At 40.3% G+C, this 24,259-nt stretch overlaps 1 protein-coding gene across 3 annotated transcripts in view; it reads left to right on the plus strand.

Annotated features, from left to right (window-relative positions):
• The first annotated feature begins 21,237 nt into the window (after positions 1-21,237).
• Positions 21,238-24,259, plus strand: part of stx17 (syntaxin 17) — a 73,717-nt gene continuing 70,695 nt past the window's right edge. Inside the window, exon 1 of one of the 3 annotated variants that reach the window (XM_039736621.1) lies at positions 21,238-21,299. The gene's annotated coding sequence lies outside the window, so the exon portion shown is untranslated. Of the gene's footprint in view, positions 21,353-24,259 lie in introns of all 3 variants that reach the window. The other 2 variants (XM_039736622.1, XM_039736624.1) reach the window with 2 other exon arrangements.

Below are 24,259 nucleotides of genomic sequence, written 5' to 3' on the forward strand. Positions count from 1 at the left end.
TGGACTTCTAGAATTACTAAATTAAGCCAAATTAGAATTGAATGAAAAGACTGAGGAGGCCCCGGGGAAGACCCAGGACACGCTGGAGGGACTATGTCTCCCGGCTGGCCTGGGAACGCCTTGGGATTCTCCCGGAAGAGCTGGAAGAAGTGGCCGGGGAGAGGGAAGTCTGAGCCTCTCTGCTTAAGCTGCTGCCCCCGCGACCCGACCTCGGATAAGCGGAAGAGGATGGATGGATGAAAAGACTGTTTTGTCAATTCTTTTTCTTGCTTTAGTCACCAGTTTAATAGCCATTTTCTGGGTTTACACAGGCTACCTGGTTGTCTCTAACCCCCTTTACACCAATCTTTTTCCCTTCACTCTTTGAAGTTTAGGGCATCCTTTGGACAAAACCCACTCTTTTCATGTAATCTAAAATCAACTCTAACCACCTCCTCTTCAGCCTCATCCCTTCCCTCTGTCTTTTGCTCCATAATTCCAGATCACCTTAGTCTGTTTTTCCTCACCCACCATTAGACTGTTACAATTTAGGGTTCAACTACAACTACCAATCCCACCAACAATAAAACAGGATGTAATAGGCTTCATGGTTTGTTTTACTTGCTTATTATCAGTAAGACTTGTGCCCAGCTTGATAGCTAAACAAATTCTTTCTTGAAGCAATAATAAGTTACACTATGGTGATAGTGTGTTAGTTTGAGTGAGAAAGATAGGTGGGTGTAGCTGTTTTAGCTCTGTATAGAATATGGTATAGTAAGTTAAATAGTTACACGGTGGCGCTTATCTTGAGCAGGTTAGGTGAGGTTGAAGCTCCGGTAGTTGTAGGAGAAACGGCAAGCGGCTGCGGGCTGGAGGTGTAAGTTCAGCAGCAAAACAGGAAGAGTATGGTGCGCAACACAAGACTACCTGGCTGCAATGTGTAGCACATCCAGACGCCTAGGTACCTAGCTGCATGTAGAAGAATGAAAAAGTGTGCACTTTCGTGAAGAGAAATAAAATGGGCCCCTGTAGAGTGAAATGACTAGTGATTACGTACCAGGAAGTTGCAAGCGACGTGTTGTGGATAGTTATGAATACATGTGCCGGTATGTAAAATAGATTGAGGGGTGTACATGGCGATTGGTGGAAGTGTCGAAAGGAATCTGTCAGGATTGGAGGCAGTAATCTAGAGGATGTATAAGCAGGATAAGATTGGAGGTAATGGAGGTAAGCACTAAACTAGACAGAGAGAGAGAGCACAAGCTTCGAAAGTGGCTCTTATAGTGGAGAGTGCATTGTAAATCTCTGGAAAAGCTGGGAATGAGCGCTTGGAGAGATGCACTTTTTTGTTTTCCCAGATTATTTCAGGAGTGGGGGAATAAATGGTGAGCTCGATTTTTTTTGTGTTGCAAGCCATCCCTGCCCTGAAGTGTCCTGGAAGATTGTGAAGGGGTAAAGGAGTGGTGTGTAGGAATGGACTTTGAGTGCTTTCGGAGAACCTTTTCTGATTAGCCTGAATAAAGAGAGAAGGGGAGAAAAGGCCCAGAGTGCCAGTGTTTTTGTTTGTTCATTTTTATTTTCATTTTTTCAACTGCATAGATAATGGACTTTGCACTGCTTGTTTAACTGATGATTCTGGAAGACACCAAAACTGATATTTTTTATATCATATGCTTTTAATAAAGAACTGCATATATATTTGACATCTTGTCTGTGTCTCACTGGTTCACCCTGGTTTAGGCTCGGACATGACTACTTTATGCTCTCTGTAGGAGCCATTGGAAGATGAGGTGTAAACATGGGGCATCACAAGCAATTCTCAACAATCATGGCGAGCTATCTCATCTTCTACAAGACTACTCTTACATAATGAAACTAATATTGATTCATCCCAACCTATCTCAGTTACAGGGGTCTTAATGTTGTAATATACTTTGTCCTGGATTTGTTACCCTGTCAAAAATACAATAATAGATCAGATGTTACCTCTTTTTGTTCCAAGTAATCATTAAGACAACCTGGATGGTTAGATTCATGCATGCCTGAAGTCCAATCAAGAAACTTACCAATTAATGATGAAATATTTAATGATCTTTAAAAATATTTTGTTGCACAGGTTTGGGTATGTTTGTCAAAGATCAAACTAAACTATATTGGTCTAAAACTCATCTACATTCATTTGTGTCACCCATGAACTGCTGAGGATGGGGAATTACAGGTACACATTAGTAATCACTACCGTGAGGTTAATCAGAAAGTAATTCTGATCAAACGACTACTGGAATTAAGTGATTAGTTAGATCATTAACTTGTTTCTGTATAGCCCTTTGATCATTTTGAAGTTATTTAATTTCTGGAAAAACTCTTCATTTCAGGCTTACTCATTGTGCTGAATGTAATTTAGCAAGTCATAAAGTTGAAACTTTAGAAAGGTGGACTCTGAAATGAAGATGTTTAGGTGCAAAACCCAGAGATAATTGTCATAAAAAAAAGAAAAGAGTCAGGATAGTGCAAGATAAAAAAAATAGAAAAAAACAAACAAAAAAAATGCAAGAATCGTGGTCAAAATAACAAGCCAAAAGAGTCCTAATATGTAATAATTGGGGCGGGTTTTCCAAGAGCATCTGCTATAGTTAAGCTAGAGGTTCCCTTCAGCTCATGTTTAAATTCCTTATGATGTCTTTTTCATTAATTTTTAATTCTTTCATTTTTATTGTTTATCTTACTAAAGTTACTTATATTTATTCTTTATATAATTATATCTTTTTGTCAGTTTTGTTTATTATTTAATTTCTATGTGTGAGAATGTATTCTAACCATTTTCCTGTATTTTGTGGTTGTTTCCCCAAGAGGTGAGTCCACCAGTCCTATAATCGCTGAGGATGCAGGGTGCAGTTAAATGTGGTCAGTTGTATGCACTTGGTGTTGGTGAGTTTGTGTGTCTTTTGTTTATTATTATTGAATTACTGGATTTTTGACCTTCTTGTTCTGTTTTTTGTCCACTCTGTTTGCATTTTGTTTTTGGACTCTGTTTGTTACTGAGTTGCCTCTTTTTATTTAGGACACTCGAGCGCCCTGCCCGAAGTTTGTTTCCTGTCTTGCGCCCTGTGTTGGCTGGGATTGGCTTCAGCGGACCCCCGTGACCCTGTAGTTGGGTTATAGCAAAGGTTGGATAATGGATGGATGGATGGACAGTGCAAGATTTATTGACTTCCACATTTCTCCTGACACAAACATTAACAGTTCCATCATTGTGCTGCATCCAACCAGTCTTGGTGGATCTCAGAATGCATTTGTGTGCATCTCCTTTGTGCAGAAAAGCAGAGATTACAGTCTTACTTTTCTGGTTGTTTTACACTAATTGGGCCATATCGAATTAGTGGATCATAACAACATTATTACACTAAGAACAATCTAAAGTCCTTTTAAAGATTGGTTGTGTATTCAGGATTATTTTCTGAAATCCACTGTAAGTAAAGTATCACTTTCAATCCTTTATAATCTACATGCTCCCTGAATCACTTGTGAGTCATTATGTGCTTTTTTAAACTGGATACATTTTGCACTAATCTAACCATGCCATGACAAACAATTAAAACAACATATTTAATTTATTTAGCGTCTTTCACATGAGGAATAAAAGCACAGAAAAAAGCAAGTAAATAATACTGAACGCATATTAACATCAGACGTTAAACAGATGTTTGTGCATACCTGTTGACATCTGTGGCTAATTCCCATATGGAATACATCAAAAGACCTGCAGCATGGTAGAATGTAAAAAAAGAACAGTATAATGGAAAGTAAGCTTCCACTGTTTTCATAAATCAATCTGTGGCAGCAGATTTTCAATTCAGCCATGTTGTGCTGCAATAGTATTGTGTGCAATACTCCACAACATTGCTGTCAGAGCAGGTGTACTCAAACTACTATCCAATTAAGAAGAGGAAGAAGGGATGGAGGTTGAAAATGGGAGGTTGAAAATGTCAATGTTTCTGATCTTAAAGCAGATGCTTGTGGGAAATCTAGGTTATTATCACTGACATTTTAACAGAAACTGCTCATCAGTTTCTAATTGAAATGCTTGTTTTCATTTCGTTATACCTTAATTATTCGCTATACATTTGAGAAATAAACACACAACACACAATCTGTGCAGAATCTGAACAAGTGTGAGGATTTAAAAAAATAATTCAATTTATCCATTCATTTAAGAGTTGTGGAAAAATAACAGATTATGTAAATTAAACAAGCGCAACGAAAGGAGCTGAAGTTGTGTTTGCCTGGTATGAAAATCCATACCATTGAATCTACTGTATCACTGAAAAATGTCGCACACATCCCCCTTTTGTAAAGGGGAAGGCCATCAGCTACTGTATGTTTCATTCTGAACTTTTTCCTGTTGGGTAACTTTATTTTGTGACCACACCTGTGCTTAACTAGGGAATTCCCCAAGGACTCATTTTTGGGGACCTGACACAGATATTGCAAAATTGCTCCAGTCGGTGGGTGTAGGCATTAAAGTTTTGGTTTAAGGACAAAAATTTTCCCCTGGGAATTTATTTAGTGATCTGTGTTTTATTCTAGCCCAGGCAGTGATGGTTGCTCCTGTTAGCATACTAATACTTTTCAAAGTGTCTCCCATCTGTAAAAAACCTCACACTGTTCCATTCCATTCAAACTAGTGGTACTGAGGTGTCACCCATTGCACGGCTGCACTCGGGTCCTTATTTGGGATCCTGAGGTGGTTTGTTGTGAGATGGCTGTGGCAACGTGCTGTATCAGTGCCCCCAGCCTCTCTCCTGGCTGTCCAGGTGGCTCAAGAACAGAGCACAGTTAGCTTGAGATGTACAGACATGTATTCTCTTCACTATCTCGTTACACTTTTGTTTCGTTTGTTGTATGTATAGTGTGACAGATAGGAGGTGCTGTCATCCCCTTGAACCCTTGGACCAAACGCCAGATAAATGTCCAAATACTTGTTTTATTTAGACAATAATGTGCACAAAGCACCGTCCACTCCACAATACTCATAAACATCCATTTATCCATCCATTATCCAACCCGCTATATCCTAACTACAGGGTCACGGGGGTCTGCTGGAGCCAATCCTACTCATAAACAATACAATAATTCCTTTAATACTACAATTCCTCCTACTTCCAGACACGTTGTTCCCTTCCTCCCAACTCAGCTCGCCCGTCTGGGATCTCCCACCGTCTTTTATAGTCCATGACCCAGAAGTGTTTCTCTTCTCATTGTCCATGTGACTGGAAACACTTCCGGGTCGGATGAAAACTCCCTTTTTCTTCAACCCGGAAGTACGTCACTTCTTCTGTTCATGTGACTGGGACGTACTTTCGGGCTGTAGGGAAAATAAACGTCTCTGTGCCTACCTGCAGCATCCCCTGGCGGCCCAGACGTTATCCAGCAGGGCTGTGCATTAAAACTCCATAGTCCATGATTCCCTGCTGGCATTTGGGGCACTTCCATGCTGCAGGGAAGGCTCCCTCTGGCGGCCTGGGGATATTGGCCGGGATGAATGGCCGGCCATAGTCCACAATAGTAAACAACAAAACTCTGTTATCATTTAAAAGGAGAACAAAGTACTTTTTTTGTTTTCTTTTTCATTCATCTTGGAAACATACAATAAATGTATTGTCAATCAATTGCTTTTCAGCAGACTTGTAATGTTTTATTGCTAAACAACCACAATGGCATTATTAGCAAAAAGGTTTCATACTTACTATAAAAAGAGAGATAACCCCAAAAAAACGTTCAACATACACTATATTACATACATACATCGTAAAAAAGTTGTTAATCTCTAGAATTCGTGATTTTCAGGAAACTTCCACTGGATGTTCTTTCCTTAATTATACTAAAAGATCACTGTTTGTTTTATTTTCATTAAATCCAAAGCCTTGACAATACAAGGACAATACAAGTGCTTCCATATTAAACAAAGGTGCTGTGGTGATGGCATTGTGACTACATGGTTAGCAAGAGGAGACACCAATATGGCAACAGCCACATTTAGAAAGAGCAAAACAGTAACACACCACAAGTAACAGCAAAAACCAAGAAGTGATATGATCACTTCAACACAAAACAGATAAAACAGTAACAAAGCAAAAACAAACAAACAAATAAATATGCAAAACTCAAGATAAAAAGAATCTGCAAAAGGAGACTCTACTAGTTGTGTTACAATTCCAGGGGAACAGAAAATACAGTTAGTAAAAGAGAGAAGAGGTAAAAATTTTAAGATAGAAAATAATATATTTTTCATATAATGGATTAAGGGTTTGCACATTATCAGCTGATCAAGATGGACATCTCTCAAATGAAGCACTGGTTTGGGTTTAATAGTTATTGTTTTTAGATATGACCTTAGCGTGTTCATGACTTCACATTATCCTGGTACTAACGGGAGGAAGGCTGGAGGAATATTGTTCACCTTGAGCTTGGTTCTGTTTCTGTTAAGACCACAAGGTTTTGACAGAAATGTCTGACCTTGAGCTTTCATTTAAATGTTCATTTAGCAGACAGGCTGTATAGTCTCTGCCACTGAGAAATCATTAAAATGATGAAATGTCCAATTAATAGAAAACATAACAAGAGCTGAAATGAAGAAAGGGAATAAGCAGTCAGTTGCTACTGAGCAAGAATATGACACATTTACTTTAGAGAACATTTTCAATTCATTTTTTCACCAGGATAAGGAGTGATGGTGATATGCAGGTAGAAAAATTCAATGTTACACTAAAAAATATTTTATTTACTATTAACATTAATTTTATGATTTCAACAATTTTTACGTTTATGCTTTAGACCATTGACTAAACTGATATACTCTTATTCCAATCATTTTTATTTCACTTAGCTAATTTTAAAATTTAGGATTCGAAATATTCAGCGTCTTTTTGAACCCATCTATTACTTACAAACACACAGACTACACAAGGACTGGAATGTTTGGTGAGAAAAGCATATCAGATGGCTTATTGTCAGATGGCTTATTATTTTACTGAGACTTAAAGCAGTAAGCCTCACAGTCCCATCTGCAGGTGTAGCTTACCTCCTGTTGGTTGCAGCATAAAAATTGTAAGAAGTGGCTGAATATGAAGTCAGTCAGCATTATTAATTCACTATCTGTATGTTCAGGAAATAACCCACTGAGTGCCAGCATCCTGGTAGTTATGGGAGGGGGAGGCAGTGGGGAGTTACGACTTGACGATACCCTGTGGAGTGCTAGAAGTATGTGACCTGGACAGATATCCAATTTTAATTTTTAACTGCTTTTTCTGAACAGATATCCTTTGGCTGCTGTGCATGCGACAGATAATAATTGTTATAATGCAATCTGTAATCCTGTTAATCTGAGTCTTGAAATCCACTGTGAGAAAGGTAATACTCAAAGCAGTCCAGTCGCTGTGGAAAGTGAAATCTTCCAAAGGGATTTTTTTGGTGACTTATGGGTTTCTTACAAGAATAGCATATTTTTTTTAATTTTATTTGTTTTATTAATTTATGTCCTACAACATATGTGTGTTCTGACCAATGTTGATTTGTTGTTTGCTGTTGCTGAGATTTTGGGAAAAAGCATGTTGAACAAATTAATAAATGGAAATATTTTTAAATTATTCCTGAGCCTTGGTGATTCTACTAAAAATATTTCACCAAAATGTTCAATCAGTGACGATTTCCTTCACTCCTTTGGGCTATGTTTCAGCATTTTGCATGACTATATTTATAAACCTTGTTTTCTGTTTCCTTCTTTGAGTTTTCCAAGCATTAGCACTTTCTCCAGTTTCTAAACAGCTCTTATGGTACAACCACAACAATTTGGCTTCAGGATCCTGAATTCTTGATGTTTTATCATTACACTCGTAAAAAGATTTATGAAGATAGAAGGCAGAACAGATAAAACAAAGTAAAGATAAACCATGAAAAAAATCCTGCTGTAAACTGCCAAAGACATTTGACTTGGAAGACGAAGAATCCTTCAGAAAGGAAGTGACATTCACAGCCACATTTACACTGGACGTGCTAAAACAAGAGCCAGTCATGAACAGGCTATACCAAAGTCCTAAATTTAATCCAATAAAAATATGTGAGAGAAGTTAAAAATGTCAACAACCTCCTTTCAATTGGAAACATTTGCTGAAAGACTAAGCATAAATTGAAACACCAAGATATGCAAACTAGTGTACTGTTTTGGAATAGTCATTCTTATGAGGTCTGCCAAATGTGCCTCTACCAGCTAATGAATCAGAGGAGTTTATATGCTTCCGAAATCAGCTAGTTTGTATTTTTTACAACAATCTGTTTTAGAGAATAATTTATTTACCACTTTGCCATTATATATCTTTTTAAAGTGATCAAAAACCATAAAATCCCAATTTAATGTTATTAATCCATAAGGTAAATCTATTAAGTAAAATACAGTATGTAAAACGTCTTAGCAGGGTTAATACTTCTCATTGGCACTGTAGATTTTTTTTTCCACTGGGACTGCAGAAAGTTTTTACATTCTTAAAAGTCTTCAACTTGCTTTCCTTAGTAGATTGTGACTTCCTTTTGCAGTGGAAGGACCAGCAGTTACTGTAGTTTGAACTGAGTTATTCTGGTGACCTGCATCACATCTGCTGCTCCCAGACAGGGTACTAAATGAGCAGATCCAGAAAATGGAAGCTGTCCGATTATGAACGACTTATATTATAAATACTACTGGCACACAGGAGATTAAAGGGAACACAGCGGATCTCTTTATTTCTGTATGTTAAGTATCCGAGAGTTCTGTATGTTCAGTATCTGAGTGATGCAAATGTGCAAACACCCCCTTATTCATAAAAACACTTTTCAGCTCCCAAGTAACAGTACCTCTGATCTCATCAGTGGTTTCAACAGACTGAGCCATGCTGACTCATTTAGACGTACAGTATACAGCATCTATGGATACTCTTTCTCATTTTACTATCTTTATCATTTTTTTGCTTTTCAATCTGTACATTTCTTCTTTATTTGTTTGATGTCTAGGTACTTTTAGTATCACACCCAGATGTATGTAGAATTTCAATCATGTGTAGCTGATGGGCCCATCTGGTAAAAGACTTTTATAGGTTTAACACATAATGTCTTGAAAATAAAAACACCCATTTCTTCATTACCTTCAATTTTGGGACAAATTGTACTTGTATGGAGCTCCCTTTATAATAACTCAGAGCCTAACAATTGAATTGATTTTCTGAGTCTTGTTCTTGCCTCAATGAATCTCTTTTTGTATTATTCTCTTCAGTTCTCCATCTTGAGGGTTACTTTTTACTAGAAACCTCCTAGGTCATTTGAACCCCCAATAAAATGTCCAGGCACACCTCTTGAATGTTGAATGGCTAATCTTTTGAGATGGCTTTGTCACTAGGGAGATGGTAGACATAGGATTAGCGCCCTAAATAATATCATCAGTATGCACTTACAGGTGTGTTTTGCCATGACACAATTTTGTTAGTCTGCACGTGGATTAGCTTGCTCACACTTACTGTACATTGCTTCACAAATATCCCCTCCAAAGAGATGAGCTGCATGTGTACTGCAGTGTACCTGACTTTATTTGGATTTTGGCTCCTATCTACAGCCTGAGCCTGAGCTGTCTGTGTTGCTCTTTCTCAGCAGAGACTTGTGTTGTGTTTTGGTTCCTAAAAGGTATTCAATGCTATTTAAGTGGCATTCATCCAATATCTTGGGTCGTTTACATCTTTAAACCATCCCACACTGCTTTACTGTGCAAGCTGAGTGGCTTTTTGACAGTTCTTTTGTTTTTGTCTGTGTCTTTCCCATTTGCCTACATTACCATTGAACATAATAAGCTTTAATGTGATTCCCTCATCCTTGTTTTGCTTGCCAAGCAGTAGACATATTTCATGTATCCAGCCACCTACTTCAAAGATGGATGCAGTTGTCATTCTTTTTTGTTTCCCTGTGGATAGGGAATTCTGTTGGCCTACACAGCTGGCCTGCTCACCTACATTTAGACATTATCTGCCTTATGCGTCTTTCTCATCTTTTTTGACATGTGACAGGTGTGTGCTCCTGAAGATTTAGGCTTCTGGTAGTTACTTTCTAAATGGTAATCTGGCACTGTTCCCCTTTGTAAGACTAATGTTTGTGTTGTCATAGTTCAGTGTGTGCTTGCTCAGTTCTAGATAATACTCAGGAAATAGTAATTGTGATAAAGTGATTTCTAAAATTAATTCTATCACCGATCCAGCTCACTAATAAGAAAAATATGGGTTAGAAATTTGCTTTGTTTTGTGAAGATGTCTAAGACAGGGGTAAAAAACTCAGTTTTATCAAGGGCCAAAAATAACACTTTACATACCCAACGCAGGATGGAATATAAGAACAAACTCCCACCACATTTTCTTCACCAACAAGACACACAGGTAGCTCTCTGCTCATCATAGTTATATATTCTACCCCATATCTCTCTTGAAACGGTCTTTAGCAGCTTTCCTTTTCTTGGACATTGTAGCGGTTTAGGAAAGATACCAGCAGCCAAGGGACCAAAACTAGAACTGACTGAAAAAAATGGCATCAGTGCCAGCAGCAGCTCTAACATTTTTGCTTTCCCAGGGCGAAGCTGTAAATGCCCTTCCCCTTTGCCCTTGTTAATAAGTGATGCCAAAGAAGACCAGCACTTTACTATACACATTTGGTAAATGAATGTAAATTTGACTTAGCCTTTTATAACTCATTATATTTTCTTTACAAAACGTGTAAATGCAAATAATATATAAATACATCAATAGAACATAATAAGTAGGTTAATTGATTACCAGCAGTTCCATTTTACAAACAGCATACCAGACTTGAAAAGTAAATAACAATATGTTTAATTAAAAAGGAGACACATGAATGTTACACTGTATGATCAGTGTTTTCTGTGATTTTCACTAATTTCAGAAATTATTTGCATTTTTACTTAGATATATCTGGTCTTCCCCTCCTCGAACCACCACCTTATCGTGGTGGAGGTGTTTGCGTGTCCCAATGATCCTAGGAGCTCTGTTGTCCGGGGCTTTATGCCTCTGATAGGGCCACCCAAGGCAAACTGGTCCTAGGAGAGGGATGAGACAAAGAGCGGTTCATCAAACCTCCTATGAAGAGTAAAAAATTTGGACGCACGTCACCGGGGCCCCCCTCTGGAGCCAGGCCTGGAGGTGGGGCTAAATGGCGAGTGCCTGGTGGCCAGGACTGCACCCATGGGGCTCGGCCAGGCACAGCCCAAAGAGGCAACGTGGGTCCCCCTTCCCAAGGGCTCACCACCTATGGGAGGGGCCAAGGAGGTCGGGTGCAGTGTGAGTTGGGTGATGGCTGAAGGCAGGGACCTTGGCGGTCCGATCCAGTAGCTGGCTCTTGGGACGTGGAATGTCACCTCTCTGAAGGGGAAGGAGCCTGAGCTAGTGCACGAGGTCGAGAGGTTCCGGCTAGATATAGTCGGGCTCACCTCGACGCACAGTTTGGACTCTGGAACCAATCTCCTTGAGAGGGGCTGGACTCTCTGCCACTCTAGAGTTGCCCCCGGTAAGAGGCGCCGAGTGGGTATGGGCATACTTATTGCCCCCCGACTTGGAGCCTGTTCATTGGGGTCCGCACTGCTGGCAGTAAGTTGAACCCGTTTCCATTGAGAGTTGGACTCTACCAGGGCTGCCCTTTGTCACCGATTCTGTTCATAACTTTTGTGAAAGAATTTTGAGGCGCAGCCAGGGTGTTGAGGGGGTCCGGTTTGGTGGACTCAGGATTGGGTCACTGCTTTTTGCAGATGATGTTGTCCTGTTTGCTTCATCAGGTCGTGATCTTCATCTGTCTCAGGATCGGTTCGCAGCTGAGTGTGAAGTGGCTGGGATGGGAATCAGCACCTCCAAATCCGAGACCATGGTCCTCAGCCGGAAAAGGGTGGAGTGCCCTCTCATGGTTGGGAGTGAGTTCCTGCCCCAAGTGGAGGAGTTCAAGTATCTTGGGGTCTTGTTCACGAGTGAGGGAAGAATGGAGCAGGAGATCGACAGGCGGATCGGTGCAGCGTCCACAGTGATGCGGGCTCTGCATCGGTCTGTCGTGGTGAAAAAGGAGCTGAGCCATAAGGCAAAGCTCTCAATTTACCAGTCGATCTGTGTTCCTACCCTCACCTATGGTCATGAGCTGTGGGTAGTGACCAAAAGAATGAGATCATGATAACAAGCGGCTGAAATGAGTTTCCTCCGCAGGGTGTCTGGGCTTTCCATTAAAGATAGGGTGAGAAGCTCAGTCATCCGGGAGGAGCTCAGAGTAGAGCCACTGCTCCTCTGCATAGAGAGGAGTCAGATGAGGTGGTTTGGGCATCTGATCAGGATGCCTCCTGGACGCCTCCCTGGTGAGGTGTTCCGGGCACGTCCAACCGGGAGGAGGCCCTGGGGAAGACCCAGGACATGCTGCAGGGGCTATGTCTCTTGGCTGGCCTGGGAACGCCTCGGGATTCCCCTGGAAGAGCTAGAAGTGGCCGGGGAGAGGGAAGTCTGGGTATCTTTGCTCAAGCTGCAGCCCCTGCGACCCGATCTTGGATAAGCGAAAGAGGATGGATGGATGGCTATATCTGGTCTTGTTTTTTGATTTAATTAATGGTTTTTGGATTTGGATTCTGTGCTTTTGCGATAAACTTTTGAATTCTGCCTTTTTCATTAAAATTATTTTTTTCTGATTTATACTTTTGAATATTTTTTAACTATTACCATTAAGAAATCATAATTAATTCTTGAGGCAGTTTTTAACAGTTGCACTCCCCGTTTTCAACATTATTTTGAGAAATATAATACTTGACCTGTTCTGGCCTCAACAGGCAACAATCATGCTTCTTGAATTTGGGGTGAGGTTCACTTTGTTGCTAAGCTTTACTGGAGCCTTGTGGCCTTTCAGGCCAAAGCCCTTTATGAATTTTGTAAACTGACAACTAAAAAGACAGACAGGTAATGAGCAGCTTGAACATTTTCTGTCCCTGATGCTTTCAACAACCTGCCTGATCACTTCTGCTAACCTTACTTCATTATCATACAGTGCATAGGGTTAACATTATGGCTTGCTTTATACAGTATGTATTTATTTTGGTATCTTCTAAGTATTTTATATTTTACCTTTTTAAACATGTTTTCATATTCTTTCTTTTTGTATTTTATTACTCAGTTATGAGTATTGTGTTGTGTGTGAATAATTTGTGTATTTGTTAAGAATTTCAGTTTACGTTGCTTAGTGTAATGTGTTTCGTGCTTCTTGTATACTACGCCTAAAGGGCATGAGTCCTCTGATACTGTAGCTGAGGGACTTCATTCAACTTTATACACTAAATGACAGACCACAGCATTTGTGCTGTGGCATTAGTTCTATAACTAATGTTGTTTGGCTCTAATCTTTGGATTCTTCTTCTCTTCTGATCTTTGTAAATTCTATTTATTTATTTTCTGGTTATTGGGCTTATTGCTTTGTTTGGATTTGATTTTGTATTTCAGTTTGGACATTGTGTTTAGATTGCTTCCTTAAGAAATACTGATGGAAAAACAGTAAAACACAGTAGAGGAGAGGGTAGAGCCTAGATCTCATCCTTAAAACATGAATAAAGCAACGTTAGAGCTATATGATAAAATATCACATCTTGAAAACTCAGGCACGAATATCATTAGTGACTTTCATACTTGCAACTGCCACCTGGCAAATAAACATTTCCAGAAAAAAACTAATGTTTTTGATAATTGCAAAACTATATGAGCACAGTGGCAGTTCCAATGTGTGACAAGAAATCAGTGAGATGATGAATTTCAAGTAGGTTTAACAGATCTTCACCAACCCTCATTTAATTTACTTTAAGAATGGTACGTAGTTATGTTGGACTGGTGTAACAACCAGGGCTGGTTTGTGCTTTACTGTTGTAAGAGGTGGCTGGCTTGTCATCCCGGACAATACTCCCAGGCTGCCAGATGTAGCCCTCCCTGCAGTATGGAGGTGCCCCGAAGACCAGCAGGGAGTTGTGGGACATGTAGTTTTTATACAAGACCCTGCTGGATACTACAGGGGCCGCAAGAGGGAGCTGCAGGGAGGACCGAAGACTTCTTCGTGCCCTACAACCCGGAGGTGCGTCAGAGGAAGAGCGACGTGCTTCCGGGGTGAAAAGAAAGGACTTTTACCTGACCAAGTGATTGAGAGGCACATGGACTGGGGATTGGAAAGCTTCCGGGTCAGGGTATTTAAAAGGACTGTGGGAGGAGTCACGGAGCGGCCTTACAAGTCAGGAGAAACCTCCAGGAACCAGCGATCGCTCTGAGGTACGTGACAGGAACATTATTGACAATCCATTTGTAATAATTCACTTTGTCCTGTGCATGTACCTCGGAGATGATCCCCTGGAGGCTCCACGGGAAAAAGGAAACTGCCCCGACGATGATGGCACGCTCCTGTCGAAGCCAGAGCACCTAGGAGACAACTTCCGCATGACGGCAGCCGATGAGGGACACGGCAGCAAACCTGGTGCTTTCTGGGAAGGGGGAAGTCCGCGTCCCACTGTTTGCGCCTACAATTCCAAAACAACGGACTTGGACTTACAGAAGGGGAAGGGGGAGGCAAGCGAAGTACTGCTCACCCCACAAAAAGGTAAGGAGGGTCGGGAAATGGCTGATCGGGATGTCACAAAAATAATAATAAAGACAGACCGCAGTTCGCCAAAAGAGACAACCTGACTCTCAAAGAACTCCAAATCCCAGAAGCCTCCGCGAGACACTCCTGAGCACGTGCCAGAAGTGGATGTGCTCATTGGCTCCCAGTCGGCAGGTAAGACGAACAGGGATGTGAGTCTTCTGCCGGCCGAAATAAATAATTGTATTAACTTGCGGGAACTCGAATGCTTAATCGAGCCCGTAAGTAGTTTCTTACAGGTTCTGACGCCCATTGAGAAGATTATTGAGGAGTTGGGAGCAGCAGCCAGAGAGCCGTTGGAGAAGGTGAGGGCCTACGTGAGGCGATTTGGTGGGGAGCCTCCCGCGATGACGAATGCGGCGGTACAGGTGAGCCAAGCTGGTACCATAAAGCAAGTATTAGGAACGCAGTGTAATCCGGGCCAGCTTTTAATGAATAGCAGGTGCCAATACACGGTGTACCCTACAAGCGAGGTGGTCCTAAAGATGCCGCCACCGGTCATTTTTAAAAATAAAGGGGTGCAGACAGTAAGAGGACTTTCTTTGTTTAATAGAGAGACCCAGACTGTGAACAAGCCCCAGTTGAAACAGGAGTCCTCTAAATTAAAACCGGGGTCTCCTGACAAGTCAGAAAAGGGCCATAAGAGCTCAAAGGAATTCTCCTCAGAGGAGAAGGCGGCGGCGCCAGAAGTACCCAGGTGCTTCAAGTCCCACAGAGAGAGACTACCAAGGGGACCGCGGCTGTGCTATGAATGCCGCAGACCGGGACACGAGTGGAGAGGTTGTCCTAGGAGGGCAGAGAAACAAAATATTTATTTTTACAATGTTCCTCCTAGGTTCAAACGGGAGTGGCAACTGCATCGCCGGGACCCAGTCTTTGGATCTCCTTGGGGGAAGATGTCCCTCAGGGAACAAAGCGCACAAAGCCATGGTTTTCCACTGAGGGAGGAGTACTGTAAGAGGTGGCCGGCTTGTCATCCTGGACAATACCCCCAGGCCGCCAGATGGAGCCCTCCCTGCAGTATGGAGGTCCCCCGAAGACCAGCAGGGAGTCATGGGACATGTAGTTTTTATACAAGACCCTGCTGGATACCACAGGGGTCGCAAGAGGGAGCTGCAGGGAGGACCGAAGACTTCTTCATGCCCTACAACCCGGAAGTGCATCAGAGGAAGAGCGATGTGCTTCCGGGGTGAAAAGAAAGGACTTGTACCTGACCCGGAAGTGATTGAGAGTCACATGGACTGGGGATTGGAACACTTCCGGGTCAGGGTATTTAAAAGGACTGTGGGAGCTCCCAGACGGCGAACTGAGCTGGGTGGAAGGGTGGCAACACGTATTGTGATTGGTTATTGTATGAGTATAGTGGAGAAGAGGGTGCTTTGTGTACTGTGGCGATTTAATAAAGTCAACTATTGGACTTTTACCTGGTGTCTGGAGTCGTGGACAGGGGTTCAAAGGGGCGAAGCGCCCCCTATCTGTCACACTGTTAATGCTGTTAGGACAGCTCGCAGCCTCTGTTACTTTTAATTGAATAAGTGTATATGTGTATTATCATGGTATTTCCCTCTACTTGCCCTTTTACTTGTTTCCTCAAGGTTAAGTGTTCTCATCAAGTTCGTTATTGGGTTGGTCTACTGTTGTACTTTAAGATGAACACACACACCCTATCCACAACAGTGCCCCATGAATGACACACACATGCTTATTAACCCCTAGCACTTTAAACCACACAAGTGCTATAGGAATAACAGCCTGTAATTCAGCACTTCAAGAGACTTACTTATTTTCGGCACGAACAATATACGATGTTTTAGTGATATCTCAGACCTAAATATTACTTTTGGTCTACAAGAATACATTTAAACATACAAAGACTCAGCACTCTTGACTATAGGCCATTTATCAGGCAAAAGTACCTTCTTTTCGTATTGTCCGTAACTATTGAGTGGCGCCCTCACTCTCAGCCTTATAAACCCCGCAGCACAGAAATAAAGGCAAAAATCCGGCTACATTAGGTGCTCAAAGAAATCTAACTTATTAATTCAATCATTCTAGACATTAAGACAAAGCATAGAAAGTTAAAAGCAGCATGATATTTATTACAAGAATAATAAAAATACCACAGGAACAAAGAATACTAGAAAATAGGTACTGATAGGAAAGTCTGAATATATATAGTCTTTAGAAAAAGCTTACGAAAAAAAGTAGAGATGACAAGGATGAATGTCCCAGGGAGGCTTCTGATTTAGCAATTGATGTTCATGATGCCTTTCTGACGACCAGTGCTGTCTTCGTCTGTTCCTCTTCTTCTTCTTCTCCTTCTTCTTTGCTTTCTTCTGTCTGACGTTGCTTTCAAATCAAGGCATATTTATTATGAAATGTCATGCCTTGGTTTCATAATACATGCACCTGATTGGCTGGCTGTCAAAATGATTGATGAATTAATTCACTGTCCGTTTTCCCAAACAACAAAACCTTTAATGTACTCTGAGGTGTCAGTAGTTCTTCCTTTCCCAGGCTGTAAACCAAACTGTTGTTCCAGATGTCTATCCATAAAGAAATCAATAGCCTGAGGCATGGCTCAGGCTTCCTTTCCCAGGCTGTAAACCAAATTAGCACTAAGCTATGAACAACTGTTATAAAAGTAAGGTGTAAAGATAGAAAACCTGACTTGATTTGTCTTAGTTCATCTGTTGTCTTGTCGTGAACAAAATATAATGGAAACCAAAATGTACAGATTTCATACACCATAACAATATGAAAAATGTAAGAATTCATAAACTGTCTAGTTTTCCATTAATGCATTTTCTGGGCCTACTTATTTCAATTGAGGGTCAGTGGGAGCCAGAGTCTATGACAGAAACACAGGGCACAATATAAGCAACAACTCTGCATCAGGTCACTAGTCCATCACACAAAACACTCATAGTCATCCATAAAGAGGCCAAGTTAATGTCACAAACCATTCTAATATGTTTGAGGAAGAAAAAGTAAGTACTGTATCTGATGTCCTTTAAACAAGCTAAGCACTAAAAAAATGAACAGGTACAGTTAAACAATAAAACACAAAAATACCAGGTATTAAGTACACAGTGACATACCTATACTAATAGTAATATACAGTAATTTTATAACTTTAATAAGTATGTAGTACTGTGAAGGCTGATGTTTAGTTAACGGTTCTAGACAATTCTAGCAACAGCCTGCAATTGCAAACGTACTGGCACAGTTGTCATCTGTGGTATGTGAATGCAAAGTTTAGTTCATTTTTAATTGTGCCTCGTCTATTATTATCAAAACTGATGTTGTTGGTGGTGGGGGATTACTTTATGCTAATTGGAAAAAGCACCTTGCAACATGGAGTTTTGTTATGCAAATAACAAACTCTTCAATTAACATAATGTTTCCTAATGCAATACAAAAATTTTTTTGAATTTCAGCATCATAGCAAAAGCTAGTGAAATTAAATCCACCTCCAGGTTCACTATTTTAAATAGCAGATATAGGCAGAAAAACAGCCAATCTGCAATATTGCTCCTAGGTACTCTAACCAATAACCCATCAAATAAGTGAAGATCGGATCAGTTTTCTCCAAGTATAAGTAAAGCTGTAACCATGTTGGTGTCTTATGAGAATCTCCATAAGTATACGTGCTACACCAAACAAAAGGTTTCCATAAAAGATTCAAGTGCCTCAACTCCAAGGCATTTAGCCTGCATGGGCAGAGTGATGAGCAAAGGCTACATGAACATCATAGATGACTCAACCTTCAGATTCTTTACACTTTTACTTTTTCTCCATCATTTCACAGCTCTTTACATTGTATGGTCATATGAAAAAGTTTGGGAAGCCCTCTCAGTTTGCATAATAATTTACTGTACTTTCAACCAAAAAGATAACAGTGGTATGTCTTTCATTTCCTAGGATCATCTGAGTACTGGGGTGTTTTCCGAACAAAGATTTTTAGTGAAGCAGTATTTAGTTGTATGAAATTAAATCTAATGTGAAAAACTGGCTGTGCAAAAATTTGGGTACCCTTGTAATTTTGCTGATTTGAATGCTTTTAACTGCTCAGTACTGATTACTGAAAACAGCAAATCAGCTTGATTAGCTTGTGAAGCCTTGAACTTCATAGACAGGTGTGTCCAATCATGAGAAAAGGTATTTAAAGTGGTCAATTGTAAGTTGTGCGTCCCTTTGACTCTCCTCTGAAGAGTGACAGCATGGGATCCTCAAAGCAACTCTCAAAAGATCTGAAAACAAAGATTGTTCAGTATCATGGTTTAGGGGAAGGCTACAAAAAGCTATCTCAGAGGTTTAAACTGTCAGTTTCATCTGTAAGGAATGGAATCAGGAAATGGAAGGCCACAGGCACAGTTGCTGTTAAACCCAGCAGGTCTGGCAGGCCAAGAAAAATACAGCAGCGGCATATGCACAAAAATTGTGAGAATGGTTACAGACAACCCACAGATCACCTCCAAAGACCTGCAAGAACATCTTGCTGCAGATGGTGTATCTGTATATCGTTTTACAATTCATAGCAATTTACACAAAGAACATCTGTATGGCAGGGTGATGAGAAAGAAACCTTTTCTGTACTCACGCCACAAACAGAGGTACTTGTTGTATGCAAATGCTCATTTAGACAAGCCAGATTAATTTTGGAACAAAGTGCTTTGGACTGATGAGACAAAAATTTAGTTATTTGGTCATAACAAGACGGAAGAAGCACACCACATTCCAAGAAAAACATCGGCTACCTACTGTCAAATTTGGTGGAGGTTCCATCATGCTGTGGGACTGAATGGCTAGTTCAGGGACTGGGGCCCTTGTTAAAGTTGAGGGTCAGATGAATTCAACCCAATATCAACAAATTCTTCAGGATAATGTTCAAGCATCAGTCACAAGTTACGCAAGGGTTGGATATTCCAACAAGACAATGACCCAAAACACAGTTTGAAATCTACAAAGGCATTCATGCAGAGGGAGAAGTACAATATTCTGGAATGGCCCCAGACTTGAATATCATCGAAAATTTATGGGATGATTTGAAGCAGGTTGTCCATGCTTGGCAGCCATCAAATTTAACTGGAGAGATTTTGTATGGAAGAATGGTCACAAATACCTCCACCCAGAATCCAGACACTCATCAAAGGCTATAGGAGGTGTCTAGAGGCTGTTATATTTGCAAAATGAGGCTAAACTAAGTATTGATGTAATATCTCTGTTGGACTGCCCAAATTTATGCACCTAATTTTGTTATGATGCATATTGCATATTTTTTGTTAATCCAGGAAACTTAATGTCTCTGCTGAAATACTACTGCTTCTGTAAGGCATGTTATACCTGTACAGTATATTAAAAGGAAGTTGCTACTTTGAAAGCTCAGCCAAACTTTTCCATATGTGTAGCATCCCAGGGTTCACACCTGAGAAGACTATGCTTCTAAGGTAGCCGAGAGCATGGGACTACCTGGACAAGCCAGCATAAAATCAGCTGAGGGTGGTGTTGAAGGGGGGTTGCATGGACATGGACACTGCACTTAGAGGGCACGTTAGACATGTCCCCCAGCTGCTTGAGTCCATTAACCCTGATATGCTGTTGCCAGCATCTTTCAGATGTGAACTCTGGCCTTGGGTCGGCTCTCAGAGCAGGAGAAAAGAGTGGCATACGGTTTGCCTCTGACCTGTATAAGAAGAGTACGGTAGGGTCAGACAATGTCAGACATCGCTTATGAAATGGCAAAGATACGAAGGAACTGCACAACACATAAGCGCAGAAGCGGTTGCTGAAGATGCCAATGGTCATTTTTAGTGCTACTTACTCATCAGCAGTCCGTGTTCCATTCCTACCGTCCCTCATACCTCGGGGTCGTTAGAATATTTAGTAAGGCACATGTACATTCAGGATCACACGGGCAGCTTTGTTAACCCAGCTTTTCATAGCTAATATGTATATAACATTTATTTATATAGATTATTTTTATACAAAATATGCGGGTCAATGTGCTTTACACAGAAGTAAAAGAAAGAATTAAAATAAAAAATACATAAATAAATAAAAATTCAACACACATAATCATGCACAAAAAGTTGAAGCGTCCCTAACGGAATTTAGCCTAAAAGACTAATTGCTAGTTTTGTAACAAGCCAGTGAGAAGAGACGCAGGCAGTATAACTTTTTATACAAATACTCTTTATATCTAAATTAAATAAGATATAATTTGTATATAACTAAGTTTTATAATTCCCCATTGAGAAAAATTTTTATAGCTGCTTTAAGAAAATCTAAATCAAGAAAAAATACAACTAAGTACTTTTATTTTTACATTGGCAGCTGCAGGAGGAGAACTGTCGCTACGACCGCGCACATAAAATTGACTACAAACTTTTCACATCACAGTTTGGAAAAGTGAAACACTTTACTTAAAAGGGCGGACATTTCCAAGGTGCTCCGCGTCTGTTCTCCCGCCCTTTGCTCCAAAGCCCCGCCCCATTTACTTCATTCCCAAGAAATCAAGTCGGACTTAAATTCAGAGCCCACATGACCGGAAGCAGGAAATGAAAGCGTGTTGTTTACAAATACGAAAGTTGGCGACTGTACAGGTACTTAAAAATACTGTATACGAGTTGTGTTTTTCTCAAATATATTAATTAAGGTACGTGTTAATTGAATTCTTCCGTTTGTTGCTTTTGTTGATTTTTTTTTCTTATAATCTAAACCAAATAATGTTTTTGCGATGACTCTGGTTGCTCGGCTAGAAATGATTTCATTGAATATATTTTGCCTTTTCGTGTTTCATTGTAATGCCAATGTCTGTAGACGGCAGGTGTGGTAAAAAGGGGCTGTAAAAGTATCAGCTCGTTTAGTTTTTTTTGCTTATAAAGAATTTTAACCTGTTTCATTTTTCTGGGTATGGCTTATTTTTGTATGATTTTATAAAAAGACATTTTATTCTCTTATAAGAGTAACGGGTTTCTGTCTTGGGTACCTCAAGTGGTCTCCTCTTTCTTGTGATTAGTGTGCCAAAGCTCTTTCCAGTTTGTGCCGTGTCAGAATGACGGACTTTAAGGCGATATCCGGGTTTACAAGCTCGAGGTCAATGAACAAAGAGCACAACCCAACTAATGTTTATTTAAGCATGCGTAAAATATATACGGAAAAATGGAGAATCATCCCAGGGTTTGGCTAGCAGCATACTTTTTCATCACTCTAGTCCTATGTATCCGTTTTGCCATCATTTCCGAAAAATTTGCTGAAGTTAAATGGATTCTAGTAAAATGTCTAGTATTGTATTTTTTTTTTTATCTGTGTGACCTTCTTGAGTAATCAGTTTGAAAATGAGTACTTTTCATACGTGTTCATCATATTTCGCAGGTAAAATTTTGGTTTCAGTTTATGTTACAGAAGAGTTCGACAGCAAGTCAATTACAGTAATTACTAGAGTTTGCAGTACGATCTATGAAACTAAATGTGTGAAGGATGTACCTTCATCAGCTACATAGTATATATTTAATTTACCACGTTAAAGCCTGGGGCCCACTGCACACCTCTTTCATGGGCTAGTCCAGGGTTACTAAACTGTGGCCCCCTTCCCACCCACTTCAACCACTAATATAATCCCAGTTCTGCAAAGCTAGTCATTATGTTGGATCTTGAATATGATTTTGGCCTGTTATTATTTTTAGACTTATTAATAAAAGCAAATGCTTAATTAATCTCAAGCAAATCCCTATCCCTTATTTATTGCATTTTGGAATTTTAACAAGGCATTATTGATAGTTTTTTTTTTTTTGTGGGGGTCTGTTTTTTATATAGTGTGTCGCAGTGGTAGCTCCTCCCTGCGTGGAGTTTGCATGTTCTCCCTGTGTCTCCATGGGTTTCCTCCGGGTGCTCCAGTTTCCTCCCACAGTCCAAAGACATGCAGGTTAGGTGCATTGGTGATCCTAAATTGCCCCTAGTGTGTGCTTGGTGTGTGGGTGCCCTGCAGTGGGCAGGCTCCCTGCCCGGGGTTTGTTCCTGCCTTGCACCCTGCGGTGGCTGGAATTAGCTCCAGCAGACCCCTGTGTTAGGATATAGCGAGTTGGAAAATGACTGACTGACCGATTTTTATATAATATTCCATGTATATGCCAAATATTGTTGTATTGACTATTTTTTTCATGTAAAGGTAGTAGTGCATTTTGGTATGGAATTTAAAAGACCTTTCAGTACATTTTACATTTACAACAAGATTACAGGTAAAAACCTGTGTTCAAAAAAGAGAAAATTAACTCACAAGTGGCCCTTTTGTTGACTTGGCCTACCTCCTGGGTGCCCAGTTCTACTTCTTGGTTTAGCCAGTTTTTATATTTAATTTTTAAGAAACAGTTAAAGTTTACCAAACATTGGCATCTCTAAAAGCTTTCTGCCGCTGATCATTAAGATTGCACTCGCCTGTTTACAAAGCAGTGTTTCGCAAAAATCTGTTTTTCTTAGCTTGTCGCATCCTTTCAGTCTCTATCCTAAATTGGGAGTGAGATGGAGCTGTGACCTTGAAATCCATGAGCACGGTAACGTTTTGGTCACAGGGAAGATGCAGTTTTGCAATAGTAATGATTAGTGTATGTCACTTTGCACCAAACCTTGTACTCCATTACAGGGCATGAGGTAATACACAGATTATGCAGTTACTCACCACTCAACGTGAGGTAATGTTAAAACAAGTTGCATTCATGCAAGTCGGGACACACACAAAGATCATTGCCCCAAGTATGGATGAACATTCATATGTGAATTCAAGGGATATCACAGTATTAGCACACAGGCAGTCATTGAGGGATATCAAAGTATTAGCACACAGGTGGTCATTGATGCAAACTATACTGTGGTAAGATAATCAGTGCTGGGTAGGTGATTGACAGTGAAATTTCACACATTCCATGAACCTCTGGAATAGTTGCATTACATTTTACAAGCCCAGGACGGTTCAAGTAGGCAGGTGGAGGCATTAGATGGTGTTGGATAAATAGAGTCTAGCAGAAGATAAGCGAAGATCATGGAGAGGAACAGGGCATGGCACAATGGAAGATGGAACAATGAAACAATGACTGCAACTTATAGCCACAGCTACTATAGATTCAGTAAGTATTAATTTAGGCGCTTGCTGTGGCCATAAGCAGGAAGGTGATTCTTCTGAAAGTATGGATGTGGATTTTTCATTGTTAAACATGCCTGTTATTAGGCTTAATTCTCATTATGTGTGTGTGTCTCAGTATTTCCATCTCCGTGCTCGTTACTGCATTATTTTTTAAATTGTTGCAGTCAATTGGCAGAAGTTACGTGCAGCTTAGCTTAGTATTCAATTTTATCTTCTGTTTTTCTCCTTCTAATTTTATTATTGTTGTTGTTTTTATTGTTGTGTTGAAGCCTTGGTGTTAGTATCAGAAAACTACAAAACGTCATCATGAGTGTCAATTAACAGCAAGAGGTGCTCATAACATCCTTCATTCTGAGATGTGAATTTGTGCTCTTAGCTGGGACTGGGATTAGAGCACTTTTGTAAATACTTCTTACATCCTGCTTT

Source organism: Polypterus senegalus, chromosome 15, assembly GCF_016835505.1.
Source record: "Polypterus senegalus isolate Bchr_013 chromosome 15, ASM1683550v1, whole genome shotgun sequence".
NCBI classification, from domain to species: domain Eukaryota; kingdom Metazoa; phylum Chordata; class Cladistia; order Polypteriformes; family Polypteridae; genus Polypterus; species Polypterus senegalus.